This window comes from Piliocolobus tephrosceles, chromosome 18 (genome assembly GCF_002776525.5).
Source record: "Piliocolobus tephrosceles isolate RC106 chromosome 18, ASM277652v3, whole genome shotgun sequence".
Taxonomy (NCBI): domain Eukaryota; kingdom Metazoa; phylum Chordata; class Mammalia; order Primates; family Cercopithecidae; genus Piliocolobus; species Piliocolobus tephrosceles.
Genome location: NC_045451.1, coordinates 36,746,755 through 36,772,450, shown reverse-complemented (window position 1 = coordinate 36,772,450; position 25,696 = coordinate 36,746,755). Strand labels below are relative to the sequence as shown.

The 25,696-nt window shown below is 44.2% G+C and overlaps 1 long non-coding RNA gene across 1 annotated transcript in view; it reads left to right on the top strand.

Moving 5' to 3' along the window:
* The first annotated feature begins 6,199 nt into the window (after positions 1-6,199).
* The window catches only part of LOC111539699, a 39,368-nt gene continuing 19,871 nt past the window's right edge, over positions 6,200-25,696 (top strand). The window contains exons 1-2 of the long non-coding RNA XR_002730751.2: positions 6,200-6,413; positions 14,458-14,616. This is a non-coding gene — a long non-coding RNA (uncharacterized LOC111539699). The remainder of the gene's footprint in view (positions 6,414-14,457; positions 14,617-25,696) is intronic.

The following is a 25,696-nucleotide window of genomic DNA, read 5'->3' as shown; positions in this document are numbered from 1 at the left end:
ACTGAGCTAAGGACATTACCTATATTATTTCATTCAGTTCACTCAACAGTGACCTCTAGTATGTGTGTATTGTCCCGTTTTACCAGCAAAGAACCTGAGGGTCAAAAAGGCTACCACTTGCCCAAGATCACACAGAGAATAATGAACAGAGAAGACTTCAAATGCCAGACTGTTTTCACTCTGGCAAACTGGCTCACCAAAGATGAGGACAGCCAGGAAAAGAGAGTGACTCTCTACTTGTGTCCTGTCCATGAACACTCCCCTTTAAGGGACCTGTGATTATGATGAGGGCCACAGACTATGAGTGAGTCAGAGCCAATCTGAGGACTTGAGTCATCCACTTGCCAGCTTTGTGAACTGAGTCCTTAAAACATAGCAATAAAGTGAACATAATAGTATCTCTCTGGAAAATGTGTAAGTTGCTATGTAGTTCCAATGCAATGTTGTTTGTAATTGCTTCATCTCCCACCTACATAAGGCTGCATTGTCAGGTAGAGAAGTGTCATTGTCTCTATTGAATGGGGTGCAGGTGAAGGTCATGTCCCTGCAAAGATGCAGAAGAGCAAGGGCCATAGAGGTGCTGGGACACTGGGCAAGGATAAAGTTGGTTTTAGAGTACCCAGAACACAGTCAAGGTCTGATAATGAATTACCCAGTCAGAGCGGGACTAGCAGTGACAAGGGATTCCTGAAAGGTTGCTCAACACCTCCCCAGGATCAGAGTGACCCAAGAGTCTTGGGCAGAGTTACCATCATCCCATGGTGGGGCAAGTGACCTCTGCCCTGGGGGAAAAATAATTGTGAAGGAGGAAGCCCGCAAGTCTTGGCTAGAGCAAGAACATCATGGGACATGAGCTCCAACTCTGATTTCTTCCTCTTATCCTTGGATGTGATATCCTGGTTTTATGGCTCTTGAGAAAAGCATAAGCTCCTAGAGGTAATGGATTCGATAGTAAATGTTATTGGATATTTCACAGGGCTTAGAGGAGCATAGAACTCAAATAAATGGTCCCTAAAGGTGGGATTCCATGGCATCTGTCTGTGAGTTCCCATAGTTAACTTTTCCCATAGTGACTTTAGTGTGCGGCAGAAGATGCTGGAAGACTTGTGAAACAGGCAGATTCCCAAATTCCACCATGAGAGATTCAGATATGGGAAGGTTAGGAGTGGGGTTGTTTAACAAACTCGCTAGTTGTTTCCAAATGCAGTTGATCCTTGGGGCGAAATCTTTGAGAAACTCTCTGATAGTCTATTGTTTCACATATCATCTTGTACTAAAGTTAGTTGTTTAGAGATTAAGCTGCCTCCATGAAAACATAGGCTCCTCCAGGTCAGGGTCTGCGCATCTCATCCCGGTACCCCAGAGCCTAGCAGAGCACCTGGCATGCTGTAGGTGTTTGGTTGGACTCGGCAGAACTGGAAGATCATAAAATACATCTCATTTCCATAGGAACAGTTCCATGTCTAGGATTTGTGTTGTGGACAAGGGTCACTGTATCCTCATATATCATAAATATGGGTAACAATATTGCACCATGAGATGCTAGAGTGATCAAGCTGAAAAGTACCCTAATTCATTATTTAACATTCATAAAGCAAAAGAACAGCTCTGGACCTCTGCAGTCACTGGGAATGGTAAGATTATGCTCCAAGAAACATTCTGTGAGAGCGCATCTAGTCAATGTAATAAAGTTTACCTTACAGTCACTTTGTAGATAGGAGAACTGAAACATAAAGAAGTTAACTGACACATTCAATGTTGCATCATGAATCAACATCAAACCCAGAATTCAGACCCAGGATCCTGGATTTTCTAGGTGGTGCTTCTTCCAAACCACAAGATTCTGATAAGGACCTGTGTGTCCTATGTGTCCTATTTCTGGGATTTTTTTTAAAGAATGATCAATAAAAATCTTTCCTTTTGTAATGCTTCCACTGCTTGCTACAGGGAAATTTATCACAAGAAGAAGGCATCATTTTAAAGTTCCATGGGCAGCTCTTTCCAGAGATGTGGTCCATGGAAAGTCTTTCCCAGAGCCCGCTGGAATTCTAAAAAGGAAATAAAGTGAGAGTTAATTAAATGTGTAATTAATGTTGATTGTGGCAAGCATGGTTCTTTTAGGTCAGATTGATGATGCAGGGGAGTGATAGTGTTTGTGAGTGTTGTACGTTTTTAGGATTTTAGGGCCCTTGTCTAAGCCCTGGGATTTTTACTTAGAGGCAGGCTTTGTGAGATTAGGGAACAGGCTATGGTGGGCTTCAGGGAACAAGCTCTACAAGGGGTCTCTCCACGTTATGTACATTAACCAAAATGGGGTCATCCCACGCTCTGCACTTACTGAGCAAGTTTCCCTTCAGCACTGCCACATCCCTCCCCAGCCAAATGCTTAACAAATCACACCAACCTGACCAACTCAATGTCTGGTTCTTATTTTTCCTCCTTCCCTTTTCTGTTTGCCATTGTAACCCTCCTGCCTTAATGCTTTTCTGCCTCTTCAGGAATTTTGACTACACTATTAAGCTTTATTCTCGTCAAAACACATTCCTATTAGTCAGTTCTCAGACACAATCTCTACTTTTTCACCTTATGCAAAGCTCCACGTACTCTTTCTTGGCAACTGCAGTTAAAATGCTTAATTACAGAGGTGGGCAGACTCTATTGATAGTAGAGAGAGACTGGTGCCCCTCTCTTCTTGCCTACCTTTGCTAATGACTTGAAAATAAATCTCTCCAGTACCTCACCTGCTGATCGGTTGTGGCTTAATCAGCCTAGTAGATTCAGAGTAATTTTCCCCATCAAAGACCGTGTTCTCATGATGCTTCCCACACCACTGGAGTTAGGTAAGACAGAGAGAAGTGTACCTATTTTGCAGGTTCTGAAGCTCAGGATCAAGGATTCGGCTGACTTACCCAAAGTTAGTAACAGAGCCCCTTCCAGAACCATCGCTTCCTGTCTCCTGGTCTAATGGTCATAAGTCCTTATTTCTCTCTGATCTTGCTCTTGCTGTGGCTAAAGTGCACACACAAGGGTGACTAATGTGTCCTCAGTAAGATGGAAGGGAAGGAGGAGGGAATCTTTGTTTTCATCTCCTGGAATGTTCCAATAGTTCCAGCTGTGGCTACAGTTCATGACTGTGGGGATTTTTTGCTTGTTTATTTTCTTTTGAAAGATTCTATCTAGATTCCAGCAAACTTTCCAGCAAACAGTACTTTGAGGCAGCTGGAAAAGGGAGGGCTCTTCCTTCCCTGTCATATGTCCTTAAAATAACACAACAGGGGAGGAAAGCCCACAGGGTCCCCTTAAGGTACCAAAGATAGCATAATGAATTTGCTAATCATAAACGGTTTGCTCCTGAGTTCCAAGTGATATGGTAATGAATTGCCAGCGAGCCGTTTGCCAGACCGCAGCCATATGGTAAGGGATGGGACGCTGGTACATAGTAGCCATACTGTGGGATTTTCTGCATAACTGTTCCCATCCAGACCCTTCCCATCTCTATGGCTGCTAATTAACATCCTGTTTAAGCTTCTGTTGTCAAAACAAGTCATTTGTTTGCCTTACGCAGATAAGTCTTTCTCTTATCTGGTCAGTAATAGTGACCATTAAGAAAGGAAAATGTGTTTGAATCCACATAAAAATATTTGAGTTACACATCTTGCATTACCCAGTGGGTACCCGGGTCTAGCAGCACTAGCCTGTGGAAACAACTCAATCCAGGAACTTATTAAAACCAACAAATTATCATCTTCCCCTACAGAAACACAAATGAGGATTCAGTTCATTAATTTCCCCATTGTTCTTCCTTTCTGCGGACATTACTCTAGTTGGAACTTTAGCTATAAAATGTGGATTTTATTATAATAGCGATGATAATAAAAATAATTAGGAGAAGAAGGAGATTCATTTGTCAGAACAAGTCACCCTTTCAAATACACACTCCCTCTTGATTTGATGAGATGGTGAGATTTGGGAAAGAATCCACTGTTTCCTTGCTGCCTTTGTTGGTTTCCTTAGCCGTTACCCAATGGGGCTAGAAAGAAAGAGAGTTAGGAAAGGAAAAATAAAAGCAAAGTGACTCTAGGATCAAAGGGAAATGAGAACCTATGATGAGTAAACAGCAAAGCAAATCAGAAAGAAACAATTTTATGAGGGATTCAGAAGCACAGCAGGCTAGGGAGAGGCTGTTTGGACAGTCCAAGGTGCGCCCAGTGTCTTACACGCCTCACCACCACCACCACCAAGGGCAGACGGGGAGGTGGGGCAGGGATTGTCCCTCTGTCCCCCATGCCCTCTGCCGCATCCTTGTGACAGCCTTTGACAGCCTTTTTCCACTAAGACTGCCTGCTATCCATGTAAATTCATTTTCCTTTCGTAACGACATTGAAGAATATGGGAAAATGGAGGCAAAAAAGAAGATGGAGGGGGTGAGGAAGCCCATAGAGTAATATTCCCTGAGAATACTCCTGGGTCACGCGCTTCCTGTAGGACCCAGTAGGAACAATCACTCTCTTTCACAACTTTCTGAGTTTTCCCTGCATCCACATACCTCACCCCAGAAACAGCCAATGTGCTAATTGCAAGGTCAGGCCAGTGTCTTACGTGGCATCTGGGACGTGGTATAATGCAAACAGATTTCCATATGTGGTCCCTTCCAGTAGTCCTCGGCCCCCCGAGCACCCACACCATGTGAGAACTCGGCTTCTCAGGAGACGTTGACATTTTAATTGGAAGCATCTGTTGCCTTTTCTGTTATTTTTGGCCAGGTTTGGTTTATTTGTATGAGCCGATGTTTGTGTACAGACCCGCCTACATGTTTCACAAAGCCGAGCCTTGCCTCCTCTCTCATTTTCCTCTCAAGTAGCTGACTGGGACGTGTGACGGGGCCACTTGCCTTCACCCTGTCCGTTCTGATGTGGATTTCTCTCCGCAGAATTAAGGTGGGGAGGGGCCAAGCTGAAAACAGAAAAGCACCTTCTTGAAAAAGATGTTCTGAGGGAGGGAGGCTCACTGCTTCCTGCAAAGTGTCCGCTAGCCTCCCAGCAGGAGATTCTGCTTCCAACTTCAAGGCTACAGCCAGTTTTGAGGCTGCAGGGGGACCTTGAAGGTGTTAGGTCCAGTCCTGTACCCTCTCAGCTCTGACTCACACACTAACTGAGGTCCCGTCCTCAAGTCTCCCCGGAGTCCTGCTCCCAGCAGCCTTTGAGACCTGCGCTTCACTTTATCCTCACTTAGAAAACCCATCCTTCTTCTTCCCATCAAACCCAACCGCCTCCACAGAGCCTTCCTCTAGTTGTCCAGTTAGCCTGATGACACACCAGCAGAGCGACTACCCATCAGTAATCCAGTGGCAACTGGGTGTTTGCTGAATTCTGAGCTGTAGTGGGTTGAATTGTGCCCCTTCAAAAGAAAAATAGTTCTACACAGAACCTTGGAATGTGAATTTATTTGGAATAAGTATTTTTGCAGACAAGTTAAGGCTCTCCAAATGAAATCATCCTAGATAGGGTGGACCCAAAAATCCAATAATGGAAGAGACAGAAAACTACATGACAGAGAGAGAAAAAGGGCATGTGAAGACAGAGGCAGAGATTGGAGTGATGCTACCACAAGCCAAGGAATGCCAGGAGCCACCAGAAGCCAGAAGTGGCCAGAATATTTTTTCCCTAGCGCCTCCAGAGGGAGCATGGCCCTGCCAACACCTTATTGTGGATTTCTAGCTTCAGAACTGTGAAAGAATGAATTTCTCTTGTGCCGAAGCACCGAGATTATTGGTAATTTGTCACAGCAGTCCTAAGAAACTGATATTCAAGCCCTGTGCTAGGGTACCATGGTGTACAAAATCCTAGGAATCAATAGGAACTGGAATCTGTCTGGACATAAAGTGAGAGGACCTGACTTTCCTCCCCTGAGGACTTACCCCCTCCTCAAGGGGATATCACCACTCAACAGCTGTATCTCCTTGAGGGGGTCACTTGAGCTCCCTGGTTTCACTGTCCTTTCCTATACATTGAAGGAAATGGACAGGACAAGGTCTATGAATCCCTGCAGCTCCAGTGTTGCCTTTTTTGTGTAAGAAAGGGAGGTTATAACTACACAAGGTGATGACATCATAGTCATCACAAGGGGATGACCTGACATCCCCAGGTCCCCACTGTGAGATGCACACTGAAATGAGCACTACAGACCCTAAGAGGGGAGGGTTCAAGTAGAGTCAGGGAAGGTCCTAGGGGAGGTGGTCTCTGAACTCAAGGGCAGGTTGCTAAAGAGGAGGAGTTGTGAGAGCATTGATGGGCGGGCAAAGAAGTCAATGTGCAGAGGTCAGATGAGAGAGTGACAAGGAGGAAACTAGTCAGGCTGGAGCAGAGAGGACTGCAGGAGCACCATGTCCATACTCACCCAGAAATCAGTCTTTGGTAACCTCTGCCCCATAGCCAGGGTCTAGCATCAAGGGAAGTGTTTTCCTCCATGGAAGAGACCAGGCTGACCCTCCGGTTACACATACCCACATTAAATAAATATGAATTAAACACTGGCTGTCACCTTGCAGTCCTGGGCACTAAAGAGTCTGTGGGGACACAGATTCTGTCCTTAGTGGGCATACAATCTGATGGTGGAGGCAGTCTATTGAGCATGTAACTGTGTTCAGGGAGATAGGTATTTTAGGCAGAAAAATGTACAGAGGAGCTTCTGCTGCTGTTTGGGGAGCTGGGACATCTTCCTGGAAGAAGGGACTTTTAAGCCACTTGAGAAATGAATAAAACTGGCCAGTTGACAGGAATGGTGAGAGTGTCCCTGTAACTCTCCCTCATGTGAGTCCCATCAGACTCTCTTTGCTTACTGCAAAGTGAAATAAGGAAGCAGAAACATACAACAGGAATAAATAGGAACCGTGAGAAAAAGGTAAGAAGAACCAACTAGAAAAACACGGCAATCTGGGGGAATCTGGCACTGGGGCAAATATTCCTGCATAAACAAGAGCCTGCCAGGTACCACTCCAATCCTGTAATGCAAGCTTAAAATAGATTCCATGTACTCTGCTTATCTCAAAGGTAAGAAAGACTGGAATACTTAGAAACCATCATCCAGCATGCTCAACAGAGGCATCTCAGCACTCTGAAAAACTGCTTTGCATAGATCTCATGTTCCAGCTGGGGCTGACCTCCTGAGTCTTTCCTGTGTTGACTTGTTTACAGGCCGGTCTTCACTTGGGTTCTTGATGTGCTCTTCTCTCCCTCTCTTAGTCTTTGGAAGAGGACAGGGCCTTTGACATGATTTGGTTGTGTCCCCATCCAAATCTCATCTTGAATTCCCGTGTGTTGTGGGAGGGAACTCAGTGGGAGATCACTGAATCATGAGAGCAGGTCTTTCCCATGCTGTTCTTGTGATAGTGAGTAAGTCTCACAAGATCCGATGGTTTTAAAAAGGGGAGTTTCACTGAGCAAGCTCTCTTCTCTTGTCTGCCACCATGTGAGATGTGCCTTTCACCTTCTGCCACGATCATGAGGCTTCCTTAGGCACGTGGAACTGTAAGTCCATTAAACCTTTTTCTTATGTAAATTACCCAGTCTCAGGAATGTCTTTATCATCAGTGTGAAAATGGACTAATACGGCCTCATCTTGTCTTTGCTTGCCAGCCCAGTCGTGGGTGCTCAACTCTCTACAAGATGTTTCTGTAGGATGGCCAGTGTCCTTTAGATGGGTCACCTCCAACCTTCTGGAATCCCTCCATTCTGATGGGCCATTGGAAGCTGTCTGACACAGGCCCAGTCCCTCAACTCGACTTTATCAAAGGCCTACTAGATTCAAGGCATCTTGCACACACAAAAATGCCTGCTCCAGGGAATTAACAATCTGGTCCTGCAAATGAGACAAAAATATGTAAACATGTAAACAGAATTACAAATTGTCAAGATATTGGGGGCTGACAGATGACCTTTGAGTTGATTTCATGGATAACAATGCTAGCATCCCCCAAACCTTCAGATCCATCTAAGGCAAAATGTTAGGATAGAGGACCCATGGCCCTGAACTCAGGGACTTCAGATGGTCATGACTCTGGCCTGGAGCCGCCTGTATAGCCAGTGGTCTTGCAAACCTTTGGAAGAGTCCAAGAAGTAGAAGGAAAATGAAGACTCTATGTGTCCCTTCATGGGATACCTTGCCCAGTCTTACCCAACTCATCTGTGGATTCGACTGTTTCCATCACATCTCTCTTTGTAGATAGGAACTCAAGAGGAGATGGAACAAATCTCCCTGTCTCTGCCTAAATTTACCTCAGTCATCTCCTCCATAAATATATATATGTCTTTCTGGCCATCAATACCTGCTTGTCTCTCTCTCTTTCAAATTCTCCATACGTGTCCTTTCTGTGGTTTTCTCTTTCGCTACCTCTGTCTTTCTGTCTCAGTCTCTATCTCTTTCTGTTACATACCCATAAATGTTTTCCAGGGAAACCTACTTCTCTTGTCTCAGTGAGCCTCAGTTCTAGTTTATTAGCATGAAAGCAATCAAGGTTTAAAAGGAAAAACAAAGACATTTACAGAAAAGCCCAGATATGGTTGTGACAGCATTTCAGGTCATGGAGGGGACAGGGAAGGAAAAATAAACGAGACAGAATGGAAAAGTTGAGACTGGGAAGCCAGGTCACATGGTGTCAGCAATCTGCCACTCAAGTGGCCGCCACTCTGCACCCTGTGGGCCCCCATCCCTGCCTCCCTTGGATGGTTCTCCAGGGAGGTTCCAGGGGCCCAAGCCCTTGAGAAGTTCCATTGCGATGAACTTTCTTTTTGTAGAGATGTCTGATCCAAGGTCCACACTGTGACTTCTCTATGGAATGCAGAGTTCTGTAGGTCACGGACTGGGCCTCTGCTCCATAGAGGAAGGAGCATTGCTGGTTCCATGTTAGACCCCGAGAGACCTTGGAGAGGATCCCATCCATCCTCTGCCTAACAGAGAGGGAACCTGAAACCTGAGTGGAGGGGTTGTACCTAATCCTACCCCCTGTTAGGGGCAGAGCCAAGCCCCAAGCATTTCTCCCTCACCTCCTCACTGTCCTGAGGTTCCAACCTCAGTTTCATCTTTGACGGGCAACTTCAAGTGAGACACTTAACCTCTCTGAGGCTCCGAGTTCCTATCTGTAAAATTAAGGACATGGAAGTGAGCATTTGTGATGGCTTCTTACAGGTGCTGTTTTTTATAATTATTCTCACACTTAAATGTGACAACAGATTTGTGTTTTACAGTAGTCATTACAATTCCCATGTGATAGAGGAGGAAAAAAATGAGTCTCTCTGAGATAAAGTAAGCTCCTTAAGGTCATACAACTCATAGAGTGATTTATCTGTGCCCCCAAGTCATACTAAGTGTAGGTTTGGTGGAAAATGAGAAGGAGTGCAGAATCAAAGACCAAGCTCTCCTACACTCCCAGGCCCCTCTATGTGGCTCCTACTGTGGAGGCAGGGAGTACCCTCAGTCCAACCCTGCCACCAGTGGAGTGGTGCCCACAGGAGGACAGCCTGGCCCACTCTTTCATGGAATGTCACAGTATTGCCTTCCCCTTTGCCTGCTGATCAGGGTTCTGCCTCCCGAAAGTGACCTAGGCCAGTGTCCCACCCAGTGGCAGAATCAAAAGGCATTCAGCCATGCTCCCCATACTTGGGTTTCTACCCACCCAGAGAGAGGCATAGAGATGCCCAAAGCCCCTCTCAGAACAGCCAGCTGATCCTGTCATTGAGAGAACTTGTTTGGAGAGGTGACAGTTCCCTAGCTTGTTCTTGTCCTGCTTACACAGCAGAGCAGTGTTTCCAGCTGGCATTTGCAAAGGCCACTTGCCTCACTTTGCATTCAGGACTCTTTCCCACCAGCCAATGCTCAGAGCGGTTGCACTGTTAAATGTGTTTTTGCGCACAGCACTCACACACATGCACACCAGAAATGCTGTTATTTTTAATAAGACTTCTTTTTCCCCCTCCTCTCCTGAAAATCCAAGAGAGTCCTCTACAGGGCAGAGGCCAAGAGGGCAGCCATCCACATCATATGATTTGCAGACAGCAGAAAGGTCGCCATTCCTAGCTCCTGTGTTAACTTCCCTTTTATTGTGGTTTTTTTCTTTTTTCCCAGGCTTCTGCAAGGGGCAATATCTGGCCCAGGCATCTTTGAACTTGACACATCCTTGGCACTTGTTTCTATTTAAAGTAGCACTTTATTATGTACAGCCTTAAATTATTGTTTGACTATTTACTCTGTGAGAAAATTTCCTCCCCAACTAGGTTATAGCTCCTATGGGCAGAATATTGATACACCTCTATATTTTGGGGCAGTGGATCTCTGAAATTCTAGAATTTATATAGTAGCTTAAACATTAATTTTTCAGACTCTCTGACATCACTCAGGAGTGGGTCCTTTTAGGATCCACTAGAAGACCCTTGTCCCCTAAGTCGACTCCTACTCCTCCCTTAAGGTCTCCTTGCAATCTGTTCTTTATTGCATCCCTTCCCTGGGCTCACTCCCACCACACTTAGTACACACCTTACAGATTATCTTATCACAGTGGTTCATATTTACCTGTTAAATGTCTAGCTGTCTCTCCATTTGGAAAGTGAGCACCTTGAAAGTTGAGTAAGTGCCATAACCGGGAAAAACTTGCAGGATGAGCTAGGGTCTCAGGTGTATATGCTTGAGAAAGAAGGAAGTTAAAAGTAGATGCAAAGGGAAGAGAAAACTAACCCAAGTGTCCCAATTTCTACCCATAGGTGTTCTTCCATTTGTGTCGAGTATTCTCCCGGGAAAGGTCCTTATAAAAAGTACTTTGGATGAAGAGTACAGATCCCAAGGTACTTGGTAATACTGCACAGGGTTCAAGCCTCCATCGGCACAACAGGGAGTTCACTTTGGGAGATAAAGCACTAGGGCAAGAAAATACTCAGAGGAGGAGCAGTGTTTGAAGACAGGTAGACTGTGGCATCAAGACATTGACCCTGAAGAAAGAGGAAGGTAGAAAAATTGACTCTCAGCTCTCAGGGAAGGAACCTAGGTAGAGCCCAGGCAAACAGACTAAAGTTTGAGGTGCTATTCCAAGCCCAAAATGGATTAAAGACACTATATGGGTAAACCAAGGCAGGAGCCCAGATGCATGTACAGGAGCACATTTCAGTAGAAAGAGAAATGCCTGGGGACTATACACCAATATCCATGGAGCATCCCTGGGCAACAGATGAATTCCAGTCCCCATCAGATGGTGGAGGTAAGGCTCCCAAATGAGTTCTTATCCTCTTCAGGTATAGCTCAGGAATTAGGAGTGAACCAGACTAGCATGGAAGGAATAGAGGAAAAAAAAATCAAAGTCAGATGGGCAATACCTAGGCCAGGGAGAAGAGTCCTTCCTCAATTTTACATTCGCCATACCCAGAAAATTGCCTGATGCATACTAAAGAGTCAAGAGAAATTTGTTGGAGTACAATTTAAAGGAGAGAGAGGCTTCCAGATACCTTTCCATCATTTTGGCAGGTAACTCCCCGCTTTCCTGGTCAGCCCTTGCTTCCTGGAACCCTTCATTCAGTGCCACAGAGAAAGTGCAATTCCCCTCCTGCACTGCTGCTCATTACCAAGAAAAATGACAGCCTGATGGTCTTCCAGCAAGAGAGAACAATCTATTTCATTTGGAAGTTTGGTAATTGATGAGGGCAATAGATTTTCTTCAAGGCAGCCTCCCTGGGAGAGTCTGGCGAGGGCACAAGATTTACATACATCAGACTCACTCTGCCTGCAAAATCTGTCTTAGAGGATGAGATCACAAGGCCATTACTGGACTGGGGGAAGCTGGAAGGGTGGGAAGGCAGAGTGGAATTCCCAGACGTCATTTCTCAACAACCAGGGCCATGGCTAGTTCAGAATGTTTTCAAGTACTTTCTGTCAGTAACTTGTAGGTAAATCCAAGGTTCTGCCTACTCAGGGTGTGATCAAGCAAGTGATTCTCTGAGGGTCTCTGTTGACCAAGCTTCTGTGTAGATGGGCCTCAGAAACTTACTATTAGCCTATGTCGTCACCATCAATGGCTACACTACTCTATGGCTGCACCACAGCCTCAGTGAAGTGGTGTCCTGAGAGTTTATATCATGGGGGTTACCACGAAGATCAGCAGGGTCAGCTTTTAGCAAACACTTGCTCTCTACTCAGATTCCTTCTGGAGGATATCTTGATCTTATATACCACCTTCTCCCCAGATTTTACTTCTAACTCTTTCTGTGTGTCTCTGGATCAAAATCTGCTGTAGACAAACTTTCAAACCTGTCATTTACCTTATGTAAATATAAATCATCATGTTCCCTTTCTCAGAGAAACATTCATTTTAAGCCTTATCGCCCAATATGTGATAAAGAAATTTCCAGCATCATTGTATTGATGAGAAGTTAGAGGGAATATATACCAGGAAAAAAGCATATTTTTTAATGTTACTTACATTGGAATGATGCTACACACTCCATTGTGTAACGGGACTTCCTTTCTTTGGTCACACCACCTTCTAAATTAGTTGAGGCCAATAGGACTGTAATCAGAAGTTGACTATGATACATAGAAGTTTGAATGTAGTCCCAAATGTAAAGATTAAAGGGTAAGAGTGTTTAGATTTTATCCATATATACATAAAGAATTTGTGGATGAATTGTGCCTCTATTGCCTGGCTCCAGATGTCCCAACATTCTCAATAAGAGTTAGGGCTGTGGCCCCACAAATAGTTGGGACACAAAGACATATCTCTGGGGTGACCTAAGGATATGAGATACTTATATGATCTGTTTCATTCTTACTGTACCGACTCAGACCCATAGTGGAGGAAGTTTCTCTCTTGATCAGCCAAAAATAGACCCAGTTTCCACAGGGACCCCACAGATTAAGGAAACATCTCCTCCTCCTCCTTCACCCAACAGACAGAATGTTCTGCCTGGAATAGTGAAAAATTGTGCCATTCATGTTCATTTTCAGGTAGGGATCCTACCCTTTCTAATTTACAGTTGCTAGTTTCATCTCTGGAACTAAAAAGTTGGTCCTAATCAAACCAATAGCCTCAGCCAGCAGATGGAAAAAAACATTTTTTCCAAGGATGATACATGGAAGCTGTATTAGGCCATTCTTACACTGCTAAAAAGACATGTCTGAGACTGGGTAATTTATAGGGAAAAGAGGTTTAATCGGCTCATGATTCTGTAGGCTGTACAGGCTTCTGCTTCTGGGGAGACCTCAGGAAACTTACAATCATGGTGGAAGGTGAAGGAGAAGCAGGCACATCTTCACATGACTGATGGGAAAGAGACAGCATGCAAAAGGGAAGATGCTACACACTTTCAAACAACCAGATCTTGTGAAAACTCCATCATGCGACAACACTACAGGAATGGTACTAAACTATTAGAAACCACCCCCATGATCCAGTCGCCTCCCACAAGGCCCCATCTACAATTCAATATGAGATTTGAGTGGGAACACAGAGCCAAACCATATCAGAGCTAGACAATCCCTTAAAACTGACCTTGTTGATGAACTTGAGGTATCAGAAAATGCTGTGGATCCATTAGACAATGCTGTGGATGCCTACATTAGGTGAGCATCCGAATGTAGACCTGACCTATATTCCTTGGTAAGCATAAGGTAATATTAAGAAGCATACCTGGCAATCAGCAAATTTTATTGAGCATCTATGATGTGCAAGTTTTCATGCTATGAGGAATACAAAGATGAGTAAAGCCCAACTTATACCCTCAAAATGTAGATGGGGAAACACCCATGTAGTAACTACCACAAACTCATTTTTGCTTATACTGCACTGGGTGGCTATTAATATATCCATTACTAATTAATGGATATATTAATAAATACCAAATTACTATATTAATGGATATATTAATAAATTGATTTATTTCTACCTATCATGGCTATATTATTTCCCCTGTTCCACATTTTATCAAATAGAAATTCAAGTACCAAGTTCAGTGATTCTCTTGAAACACAATAAGAAAACAAGAACCCCGTGAAGCATCCTGACAGCGCTGATTTTTCCTGGAATAGGTGGAGGAGAATGTGCTGACTGAGCAGAATTAGCATACCATTCACACACATGTTAAAGAGGCCTGCAGTATGTACCTGGCATGACAACAGTGTCTGACACTAAGTAGTTTGTGGATAAATATTTGTTCAAATGAATGATTAAAAATGGAAGATTTCAAGTGTTTTTAATGCAACTATGAAATCTGGATATTATGATTTTAAAGTAACTGCTTTTTCATACTGACTGTAGCCTCACTGAGCTAAAATGAATTTTAAGGAGCAATGATGATAGAGTGTAGACAGAGTGTCAATTTGGCATCAAAAACATGGGTTCTAAGCTTGATTAATACTAACTAGCTGGGTTGGCCTTGGGCAGGTCTTTTAATCTTTCTGAGCTTCCATTTTCTCATTAAGTAGACTGGGAAATGGAGCACAAAGGAATCAATAGAACCAGTGGGGGTTAAGTTTGGGTTGGAGGCACCAGGAGACACAATGCTCTGAGAAAGAAGAGATCAGCACGTGGGCTGCTGTGAACATAGAAAGCTTCACGTGGGGATGGAACTTGAGCCTTGAAATGTGAGCAGGATCTAGGAAAGAAGAGGAGGCCCCACTCTGCAGACAGGGAGGGAAGAGAAAAAGCAGACATAGCCCAGCCAACACTCAGGCAACCTCTGCAACTCATCCCTGTGGATGTAGACACGTGGGGCCTGGGAGAGCAGGCCTGGGCAAAGACACAAATTGGTGCAATCATTGGGTTTGTACTTCAGAAAACCACACATCACAACAAAAAGAACCATAGAAAGAAGGATTCAGACAAGCTGTTCTCATAAATGAAGCAGGGCCTGCTCTGCATGCCTGCATGCCCTCCTTGAGGTTATCTGTGGAACATAGCTTCAAATACCCAAGCCATTGTGGTAACTATAGGAATTACTAACTGTCAGAATTCAAGTTGATAGGCAATGTGAAGTTTTAGTATTAATAACTATTTGAGTTAATCATTAATATCTGTACCTAAATTTCTTTTCTGAAATTCTCCATACAAAACTTAATCCTTGAACTTTTAACAGGAGAGGAGCTCTGCTATACCAAGCATAAGGCTGTGTTGATGCTGAGGTCAGAGAGAAGAAAATAAACTCTCCATGATGTATTGAAGATATATTTTTTCCTTTATTTCCTTTCTCTCCCCCTCTCGCTACTGTTTCCCTTCCTTCCTCCCTTCCTTTCTTTCCTTCCTCCCTTCTTCCCTTCTTTCCTTTCTCTTTCTTTCAGCCAAAAGTTAGTCAGTGTCATAGAATGGAAAGATCACTTAGGTAACAGTTTGAAAACCTTGGTTCCCCTCCCAAATTTGGCCGCTAAAATAAGTGTGTGAACCTGGCCAAGTCACTCTATTTCTCTGGCTTTCAATTTTCTCATTTGTAAAAGGAAGGTCCTGGACAGATCTGTGATTTTTCAAGTGCTGCCCCAGGGACGAGAGTGGGAGAGAAAGATAGATGGGCTTTCCAAATCTCTGTGTACTCCTCAACCCAAAGAAGCAAACTTCTTACCTTTTATATGCAGGGGAGGAGATTCCACAATCATTCATTTGAAAAGAACACAGGGTTCTTTTTTCTGCTTATAGGAAAAAAATTGGCAACTCACTGGCCTAGTTGATCTGGGCAGCACTTTCCCACTCCAGGGTTGTAGGTTTCCCCTGTTCATTAATTTCTGTCATGTGAAAGACATTGTATCTGATGCTATAAGTAAAGATGGGAGAAGTACAAGCATTGGCTCCAAGGAGCTCACTCGGCTTCAAGATTAACCAGTGGGGGTTAAGTTAGTGTTGCGGGCACCAGGAGACACAGTGCTCTGTGAAGAAATAGATCAGAATGGGCTGCTGTGAGCAGAGAAAGCTTCACATGGGGGTGGAACTTGAGCCTTGAAAGGTGAACGGTATCTAAAAGAGAAGAGAAAGCACTGTGCAGAGAGAGCTATTTCTTCTCTCCCCAGGCTCTCACTGTGTGCTGTCTGTGAACTAGGCACAGGGACACAGAGGTGAATGGGACTGGCAGGGTCCCCGCTCTCCTGGAGCACACAGTTCGGTACAATGTGCACAGCTCACCGAAGGACACAGAGGGCTCAGGGGCCACCTCCATCTTGTGGGCTTCATAATGAAGACAGAGCTTTTCCCACAGATTCATCTGCCTCTGGTTAGCTTAGGGAAGGCTGCCTGAGTCAGCATCAGGGCAGACTAATAACCTCCCGAAGTAACTTCTCATGAGACACGGCCCTGGCTGATTGGGTTTGGCAGGAATTCCGAGACATTCCAATATCTGCACAAAGGGCAGGCCCTTGCCCCAGCCAGGCTGACCTCAGCCTCCCACCTCCCAATAGATAATTATGCCTCTAGGTCTCCAAAGCAAGCCCTGTTGTGGGTAACCCTTGGAAGTGACATGCTGTTTTCTGATGGGAATTAAAGGGTCTGGAGTGGCCAAAAGGCTTCTCAGCAGGAGGGTTTGTATTCTTTTAATTGTGGCATTAAACCTCGGGCTGAAATTGCATCAACATTCATGCTGCTATCCAGCTTGCCGAATTTGCTTCTTTTGACAGACTTTATCATGGCCAGGTCCAGTCTCACCCAGAGGTGAAGGCGGCCACCAACGCTTAGCTGGAAGTTGTAAATCTTGGAACTCGAGGAACTCCATACCCTGAACTTCCCTCCCAGGACTTTCTGTCCTTTTGACTGATGCCTAGAATTCTACCTTTGGGACTTTAGGGCATTCTACTGAAAACTTTAATCTCTCTTTCCCTGGGAGAAAATATTAGCTTAAGTTCATAGGGGTACAAAAAATAGAAGTTCACTGGTTACAGAGAACAATTAGAATACAAACAGCTTGCTCAAGTGGGCAAGGGATGTAAGAATACAGTGCTTTACTGTAACTGCTGTAGAAGATTGTTGAACTGGAATTTACAAATTAATGCCATACATTAACTTTAACATCTTAAATTAGATATCTTAACTCCAAAATAATAATAATAATAATAGCAGTCATAATTAACACAACATCTAGATTCAGTTTGTTTTCTACTCCATTTTATGGAATGGAATAGGATATATATTTCCCAATTGCAATCCTAGTCTGTAAAAGAACTGTTACCTAACAAGGCTTACATCACACAGTTCTGGGTTGCTCCAAGGCCTCTGAAACATCTTTGAGATTGTCCATCTCATTTCACAGCTGATGCAAACAGAGTCCCTGTTCCCCACGTGAGACACACTTCAGCTTTCATACTATTAAATACTATGATTTTTGAATGAATAATGATTCTCTTTAAAAATTACACATTCATTGTTTACATGTACCCAGTGTCAAACTCCAGCTAACTCCCCTATGATAGATAGCATTTGTCTTCCTCCCTTCCTTCCTTCCTTCCTTCCTTCCTTCCTTCCTTCCTTCCGCCTATTTATCAACTGTCAAGTACAGCATGGACACTGGTAGAAAGCAAAGGTCCCAAACCAAGTTCACAGTCCGGAGCTGAAATAGACATTAGTAAGTAATACAGCCCTATAACTGTTGGAGTTGAGTCATGTCAGAGAGGACCCAGAGGAAGGGACTTGTTAATTTGCTTGGGGTCCCTGGGAAAGCTTTACAGAGGAGTGGCTCCAACTGCTGGTGTCTGGACTTGGCCACTGATAGTCAGGGATTAAGACCAGAGTTGACCCTTCCTCTGTGTTTTCAGAAAAAGATGGATAATCTAGGTGACTAACATTGAATTTTTTTTCTAACTCTTTTCTTAGAAAAAAAGAGCAGGAGGACCTCAGGTTTTTTGACACCTCTTCAATAGAGGGCCACCTTAGCTCCTTCTCCCTGGAGAGCAGAGCCCAGGGCAAGCAAGTGGTTTTGCACAGGTGTCAGGGAAACCGAGATGTGCCCACTGTGATTCTGGTTAAGCTGAGAGTCCCAACTGGCAAGGGGCCAGCCTGGTGGCATGCAAGTAATATAATACACAATTTAATGCAAGCGTGTGTGGCCTGTTTGGGGAGTCAATTAATAATAAGTATATACATCCATTTACAAAATAGCAGTGTGCGAGAGTATGCCCACATTGTAATTGGAAACTGAAATAATATCAGGAGGAATAATCATTTTAAAAAATCCTCCAAAAAGCCAAGAGTAATACTAAGAAAATAAAATTAAAAATGTCGTCCATCTGCAGAGTTACATCCTTAGGGAAGCACTGCAGAGCACACTAACAAGCAAGTGAATCCATGTATAAATGAACTGAAACCCATGAAGGCAACAGAAGGCAAGGTGGGGTGTGGAAGGAAAAAATCTCCCTTGTAGATTAGCTACCCATGAATCAAGCATAGTTCCATTTGATTGCTTCTTGTAGGAGATGGAATGCTCCAAGGCCAGGCATGACCCTCAGGGGAAATTATTCTTTATCTGCCCATTCATAGAGTCTCCAGTGTTAGTTTTGAACTTGGATCCTCCTTTCCCACTTCAGCACCCCAATGCCCATGCATAAGCATGAGCGCACACACACACACACACACACACACACACACACACACCCACCCCTACCCCTCACTCACTCACCCCTGGGAGAATCCCAGACACATAATTTACTGTTAGCTGCTAGCTGGGGAAGATTCCCTGCCAGAGAACTAACCGGAATAAGGGGACAGAGAGAGTAAGCATGAAGAAGGAGGAGAGAGCTCATAAACCCCAACTTGTGCACTCTGCAATCAAACAGGGGCTAAGCCAAAGATCTCCTGTCTGACTTTTTTTTTTTTTTTTTTTTTTTTTTGAGACGGAGTCTCGCTCTGTCGCCCAGGCTGGAGTGCAGTGGCGCAATCTCAGCTCACTGCAAGCTCCACCTCCTGGGTTCACGCCATTCTCCTGCCTCAGCCTCCTAAGTAGCTGGGACTACAGGCGCCCACCACCACACCCAGCTAATTTTTTTGTATTTTTTAGTGGAGATGGGGTTTCACCACGTTAACCAGGATGGTCTCGATCTCCTGACCTCATGATCCACCCACCTCGGCCTCCAAAAGTGCTGGGATTACAGGCGTGAACCACCGCGCCCGGCCCTATCTGATAATTTTAAGAAATTAAGCTAAAGGCTCAGAGAAATTCCACCCATACTATTACTCTGGGATCTGCTCATCCCCAAAAGCCTGTGGTCTAGAAGCCCTTTGCCTGTGAGATCACTCTGGGTTCTACACTAAGAAGAGGTCTCTGAAGGAAACCAGAATCAGATGGGACTCCTGCACTAGGAATTAACAGGCTGGTGCCACCAACTACCTGGCAGTGGTATCAGGCTACTCTGGGTGTTAGCAGGCCCTTGCATACATGGATGGGAGCTGGCAGCTACTGCTACTTTCACACACAGGAAATCACAGCTGTGGCAGGCTTAGAGCTCTTTGGGCCAACGGGGATGTCTTGTATGTACCACTTGGTTGAAGTACACAAAGGGTGGAAACCATATTTGCTATGTCCTTAGAGAGTAAAAAGATGTTTTAGCCATAATCTTGGAATGAATCATTCAACCCTGTTGGACTCAGTACCTAGCACTATTCCCTGCTTCAGTGTAGAGAATCAAGGTGTGGTTTTTGCAGAAGCAGAGCCCACCATCAAATAGACATTGAGTCCCTACCAGGTATAAAGCCTCAACTAAAATCTCAAAAATTCCTTTCAGGAATACGAGTGTGCCACACGTGATTGTTGGCAGATCACCTGGTGCAGACCTAGGATAATGGGTGGTGCAGGCTGCGAGTCCATGGGCATGCCTTAAACACACCCTTATGTTCCCCAGTCCCTGACCCAGTGCCTGAAACTGGGCTTTTACATGGTACTAAGCACTAAACAAATACCTTTTGGATGATTGACTAAATACGTTTAAAGTTGCACTTATTTCTATTCTTTTTGATTAAAATGTATGGAATAAACTTTGCATGTAAAATGAGTTACATCTTTATAGAGAAGTGTTTTTCTGGGAGTTTCCATCCTAAGGAGGTGTGGCCCATGGGACAAGAAGCAACGTGATGTCCTGGAAAGAGCATGAAATTTCAGCATCAGAAAACATGGGTTCTTACACATCTAGCTGTGTGACCTAGGGCAATTACCTTAACCTCTGGGAACATCTATTTCTTCCTCTCTAGACCAGAGAGAACCATCTATCTAATTTGTGGGTTGCTGTGTGAAGATAAGGGAAAGGCTTAGTAAGTGGCAAAGCCCAGGACGTATACAAGCTGTTAGGATCATGATTATTATTATGACAGAAAGTCTGCACAGGTAACAGGGCCTTGGTGTCTGGGTGCTTCCCCAGCAGTGGGAATGGGTGGGCCTTCCTCCTCCCACCAGGTCCTCTGAAATACTCTAGAATCTTAACAGCTGGCCCAGGCAAGAGTAGTGTCTATAACCATCCAACAGGTCCACCTATGGCCTGGAACCATGACCTGCACCTCCCATCACCCCAGTTCTACGTCAAGTGACCTGTCAACAGTCATGCTTAGTACACCCATGTTTTTTAAGGGAATTTTTGAGAGCTTAGTTGAGGCTTTAACCTGATGGGGACTCAATGCCAATTTGATGATGGGCTTTGCTTCTACAACATCTTGATTATCCTTACTGATGGAGAGTTGTGTTAGGCACTGAGTCCAACAGGGTTGAATGACTCATTCCAAGATTACAGCAAAAACATATTTGCAGTCTCTGGCATTGTGCTAAAGACTACTGGGAATACAGAATACATAATTCTCTAAGAGTGCACAGGGTTAGGGATAGAGACTTACACAAGAGAGACACTCAGTAACTGGATAGTACCGTAAGCAGGATACAGCTCAGGGACCAGAGAGAGTCTGGTACACGAGAAAGGTACAAAAAAGACTTGGAAAATTGAGAGAAGCCAGAAAGAAGAGAGAGGACATTGAGATATGAGCAATAACTTTGGAAAAGACCTCCAGAAAGTAACCCTGTTTCCTTTTTCATTTTTTTCTTTTTCTTTCTTTTTTAAATAAAATTACCTTTCGAGGAAACAGATTTACGTATGAGACTATGTCTGGCTCAACTGACCTTTAAAATCCATTGTATTCCATAAACCAGCAAGTCGCAAGATTTAATGTGCATCGGAATCACTTGGTGAGTGTGTCAAAAATGCAGGTTCCTGCAGAATCAGAATCTCTGGAGCTGGCCCTCATAAATGCATTTGTACCAAACAGCCAAGTCATTCTGGGACTTAAGCTGAGGAAGGCAGGAGGGGGTGTGGCTGATTATGTGGGCAAGTCCATCCAGAAGGTAAGAGGCATTTTCCCAGAGGTCTATGAGGTAACTGGCCTTAGACATCATTATTCCTTGAGCTATGTCTCATTTGAGGGCAGCTTGCCCTGGAGGAAAGTGTGCTGGACTGGGAGTCAGCAGACTCATGTTCTAATCCTGCCTGGACTATTTGCCCCTTGAGCAATGTAAGGCAGTTATGTGCCTTTCTGACCTTTAGTTTGCACATTGTATCAGTGGAGATCACCATCCTTCATATGAGGTTACTGGGATTTCAAATGGGAGCATGCACCTTAAGAAATAGTAAGTGCTGTAGGAAAGTTGGCAGCGTCAAGTTCTGGGTATGATGTGTTGTGAAAAGGAGGCATTTTTTTATGTTTAGCCTTGCTATCCAAAACAGCTAAGCCCTAGAAGCATAAACACTATGAGCCCGTGAGAAAATGTCCAGCTTGCCATGATAAACTCGAGAAGGTAAACCCAGAAGGTGCACCCTTGACATTGCAGACCTGGGAGAGTTTGAGCCCTGCCATCCTCAGAGCGGCAACTTCCCGGCACCATCCCTCAGTCCCTGACTCTCATTCTGCTGGAGATGGCCCCGAGCTCAGGGCGGGAACAATTCTACATAACTCACTACCCGGAATGGAAATGCCACAAAGCACATTTAATTCTGCACTGACAGTTCCCGGGAAACAGGCCTAGTCCTCTATCGACCTCTAAAATAGATGATGGTTTTGGTAATAGCACTTTCTTCAGGAAATTCCATTCATGTTCATTCATTTATTCTAGACCACAAATATTCATGAATTTTGTACAGCGTGCTTGTTGTTGCGGTTGTATTTGTTGTGTGAAGATTTCTGTTCGCTTGCTTGTTCCCTTTACTCAGGCTCTCATTGGATTTCCCAATTCTTATTAACATGTGGATCATTAGAAAATGATATCACCAAATAGCTATACCCTGATGCCTTGGGCAATAGAAGTCAGAGGCCGTTTTGTTGAGGACATCTGGTTTAAGTATCTGGGTTGCTTGGGGTTCCCATTGCTGCTAAGTTCCAATGCAGAGCATGCCATGGCTTGGCACACATGCAGCCAAAAATTGATCTATCCAAGTCATGGGTGAGAGGGCAGAGTGTCTTATCACGACCCCATAAGTGGTCTACAGCAGGCTGTGGTCTACACTAGTCACTGGTGCGATGTGGGGTAGGGGTTCTCCACTTTCTCAGCCGGTGAGAACTGTACTTTACACTCAATTTGAGAAAAGGATTAAATAAAGGAGGGAAATGCCAAGAAAGTTCTTCCAGCCCCAGCCCCTGTGCTGAGTCTGAATAACCCAGCCCAGATACCTTGAGATGTGGATAAGTATCACAAAGATAGGTTGCCCAGGGCAGCAGCAATGAGTACTCTCATCACTAGTGTTTTGTTTTGTTTTGTTTTTTAAGATGAAATCTCACTCTGTCACCCAGGCTGGAGTGCAGTGGCATGATCTCAGCTCACTGTAACCTCTGGCTCCCTAGTTCAAGCAATTCTCATGCCTCCGCCTCCTGAGTAGCTGGGATTCCAGGCACCCACCACCACGCCCAGTTAATTTTTTTTTTTTTTTGACATTTTTTTAGTAGATACAGGGTTTACACCATGTTGGCCAAGATGGTCTCGATCTCCTGACCTCATGATCCGCCCGCCTCAGCTTCCCAAAGTGCTGGGATTACAGGTGTGAGCCACCATACCCGGCCACTAGTTATCATTCTTTAACCCCACGAAATCTCCCATGTCTTTAGAGACCCAGTGCAAATGATGCATCCTGCCTGTAACCCTCCCCACCTGACACCTGCCTCTGCTGTGACATAGTGACTGCCTAGATCTCCACTGAGGGCTTCCTTTAAGGGCACTATTTTGCTTTTCCCAGGTCATCCAGATCTCTGGCCACATTTGTCAAGAACCTACCCTACACCAGGCCGTTTGTGTGCCTTTTACTGTTTAATCCTCACATCTGTCCTTTGAAGAAGATTTTGTTATCATCTTTCAGATAAGAGAATGAGAGATACAGAAAAATTAAGAAAGTTGCCCCAAAGACATATAATTTGTAAAGGATAGAGTTGAATTGAACCTCAGGATTGGACACAAAACTGGAGCTCACCCGAATACTCTGGGCTGCCTCTAGTACCTGTCTTTCCTAGCTATTGTAAGGATTGGCAGTAACAAGTATAAAGCATCCGGGATGGAGCCTGGTCGTTAGTAGGTGCTCAATAAGTGATCCTTATTATTTATTACTCTCAGCCTCAGGCTGTGAGACTTGGCTGTTTACAGACCTGTCTTCCTCTTGAACCTTGAATGGAGAGTATTTTATTCACTTAGTGCCCTCAACACCTCAACAAGTGTCTGGCTACCCAGTGTTTTGTACTGATGGGGTCCTCAATAAATGCTTGTTCAATCCCATTGCATTGCATTGAATTCAGTTGGGACTTGAAGACCTAGCAAGGTGTGAACAGAATGCGAGAAAGAAAAGACAAAGGCAGTGAGAGGGATGTGCCCTGATGGGGTGTGGGACCAGCCCAGCTAGACCTGAGGTGACAGGAAGTGTTAGACATAGCCCTCAAGGAAGCCCAGAGCAGCCTGATCACCTACAGTGGGCAAGGTACACTGAACATAGTTTCCCATCCAGCCCTATATGTCTACATCAGAAGGCTAACAGGTGATGCATACACATGAAACTTTGGCATTTCATTCTTCTTAGTTCAGGGCTCATTGAGAGAAATGGGTAAGTGACATCTTCATGGAAAGAGCACAGGACTGGATATGAAAACACACAGGTGTAGACCTAACTCTGCTAAGCCCTTAAATGCCTCACCTGCATTCTCTGGCCTCAGCTGCTCCATATGAAAAATAAGATGTAGACACCATGGCCCCACCAGCCCCTGCCCTTTTCCCTGCCTTTTTCTCCTCGCCCTATCATTTGGAGTTTGAAGGAAAGTTTTCTCCCAACTTTGGTGAGATTTCTGGTAGGACTAATTCAGGAGACTTAAAGCATCTCCTTATTATCAAGATGAAATGTTGAAGTCAAATTTGAAACTACGGGGATGATATAGAAAGCTTAAGGGCAGCTTTTAATATCCACCTCCCTGCTTAAATCTAGACCAATCTTATGCCTTCCAGATAAAAAGGATACCTCTTGGGGGTAATTCCCAAGATGTTTTTGAAATCTTTGCATATAGACACACACACACACACACACACACACACACACACACACACACACATATAGCTGTCCTCCTTTCAGCTCCTTGTCCATCCTATAAAAATTTTCCCTCTGACCTACCTAGGATTTTTTTTTAATGTGGCTTCTATTGGTAATGAATCAAATGCAGTATCTTGCAGTTAATCATAAAGCTAAGCAAATGAAACAGGACTTCATGGGCTCATCCCTGGACTTCTGTCTCCCTGACTCCTCTCTTGGGAAAGGTTGAATGGATTAGGCTTGAAGTAAGTGACTGTAGTGCTGCTGGTGCATCTGCCCTGCATGTCTTGAGGAATGTCTCCTACCACTTCCAAGATCCCTAGAGATATGCAGCTTAGATATGCCTTGGCTCCATTTCTCTTTATTACTGGTTATTAACTCCTTTGACTTGTTTTGAACATGTGCCAAAGCTCTTGGCCCAGACACAGAAATGGCTTTTATTAAACACTAGTGATAAAAGAAATATGCTTATATCACCCGTGGTCATTCCAAAATGCTCACAAACTTAACTGAATTATTTGCAATGCATTCCAATTAGCATTTGGTAGATCTGCCCAAGAGTTACCACATTTTAGATGATGCTTCCTAAGAGCAGGAGTGTATTTTCTGTTTGTGTCCATATGACCCATGAACATACAATGGATCACAATGCAATAGCAACTCCCCATTTACAATTGTACAAATTCAAATTTGCGGGACATATGCCATTTTTAAAGTAGTTGGTGGTAGCCATTTTGTTTCTAGGAGTTTGCTGAGACATGGTGGAATTCCAGGTGCATCTTCAGACTCTTTCATAGTGTAACAAATCTCACCAAAATCAATTCAGTAGCTCAAAGGGTATTTGTAAGCAAAAAGACAAGAAAATTTAAAAGTGCTAAATGGTAAATAAAAGCATCCTTTTACTTGGTTAAATAAAGAAAGAAGGCAGTACGATATTGAAACATTCTCCACATAAGAGATAGCTTCAGAGAAAATGAATTTACGTTGTGGCTATAAGTATCTGGGTTATGCAGGGAGGGTCTTTAGTGCAGTGTATCTTAGCCTGCACAACTATTCTCTTCCCAACAGTGACCCCTCATGGTTTTTAGTCACTGGAATTCCCTGTCCAGCTGAAGGGAATAAAAAATCCTCTTAGCTGCAATGATCCGAGAGAACCTTGTGTGGCACGGCC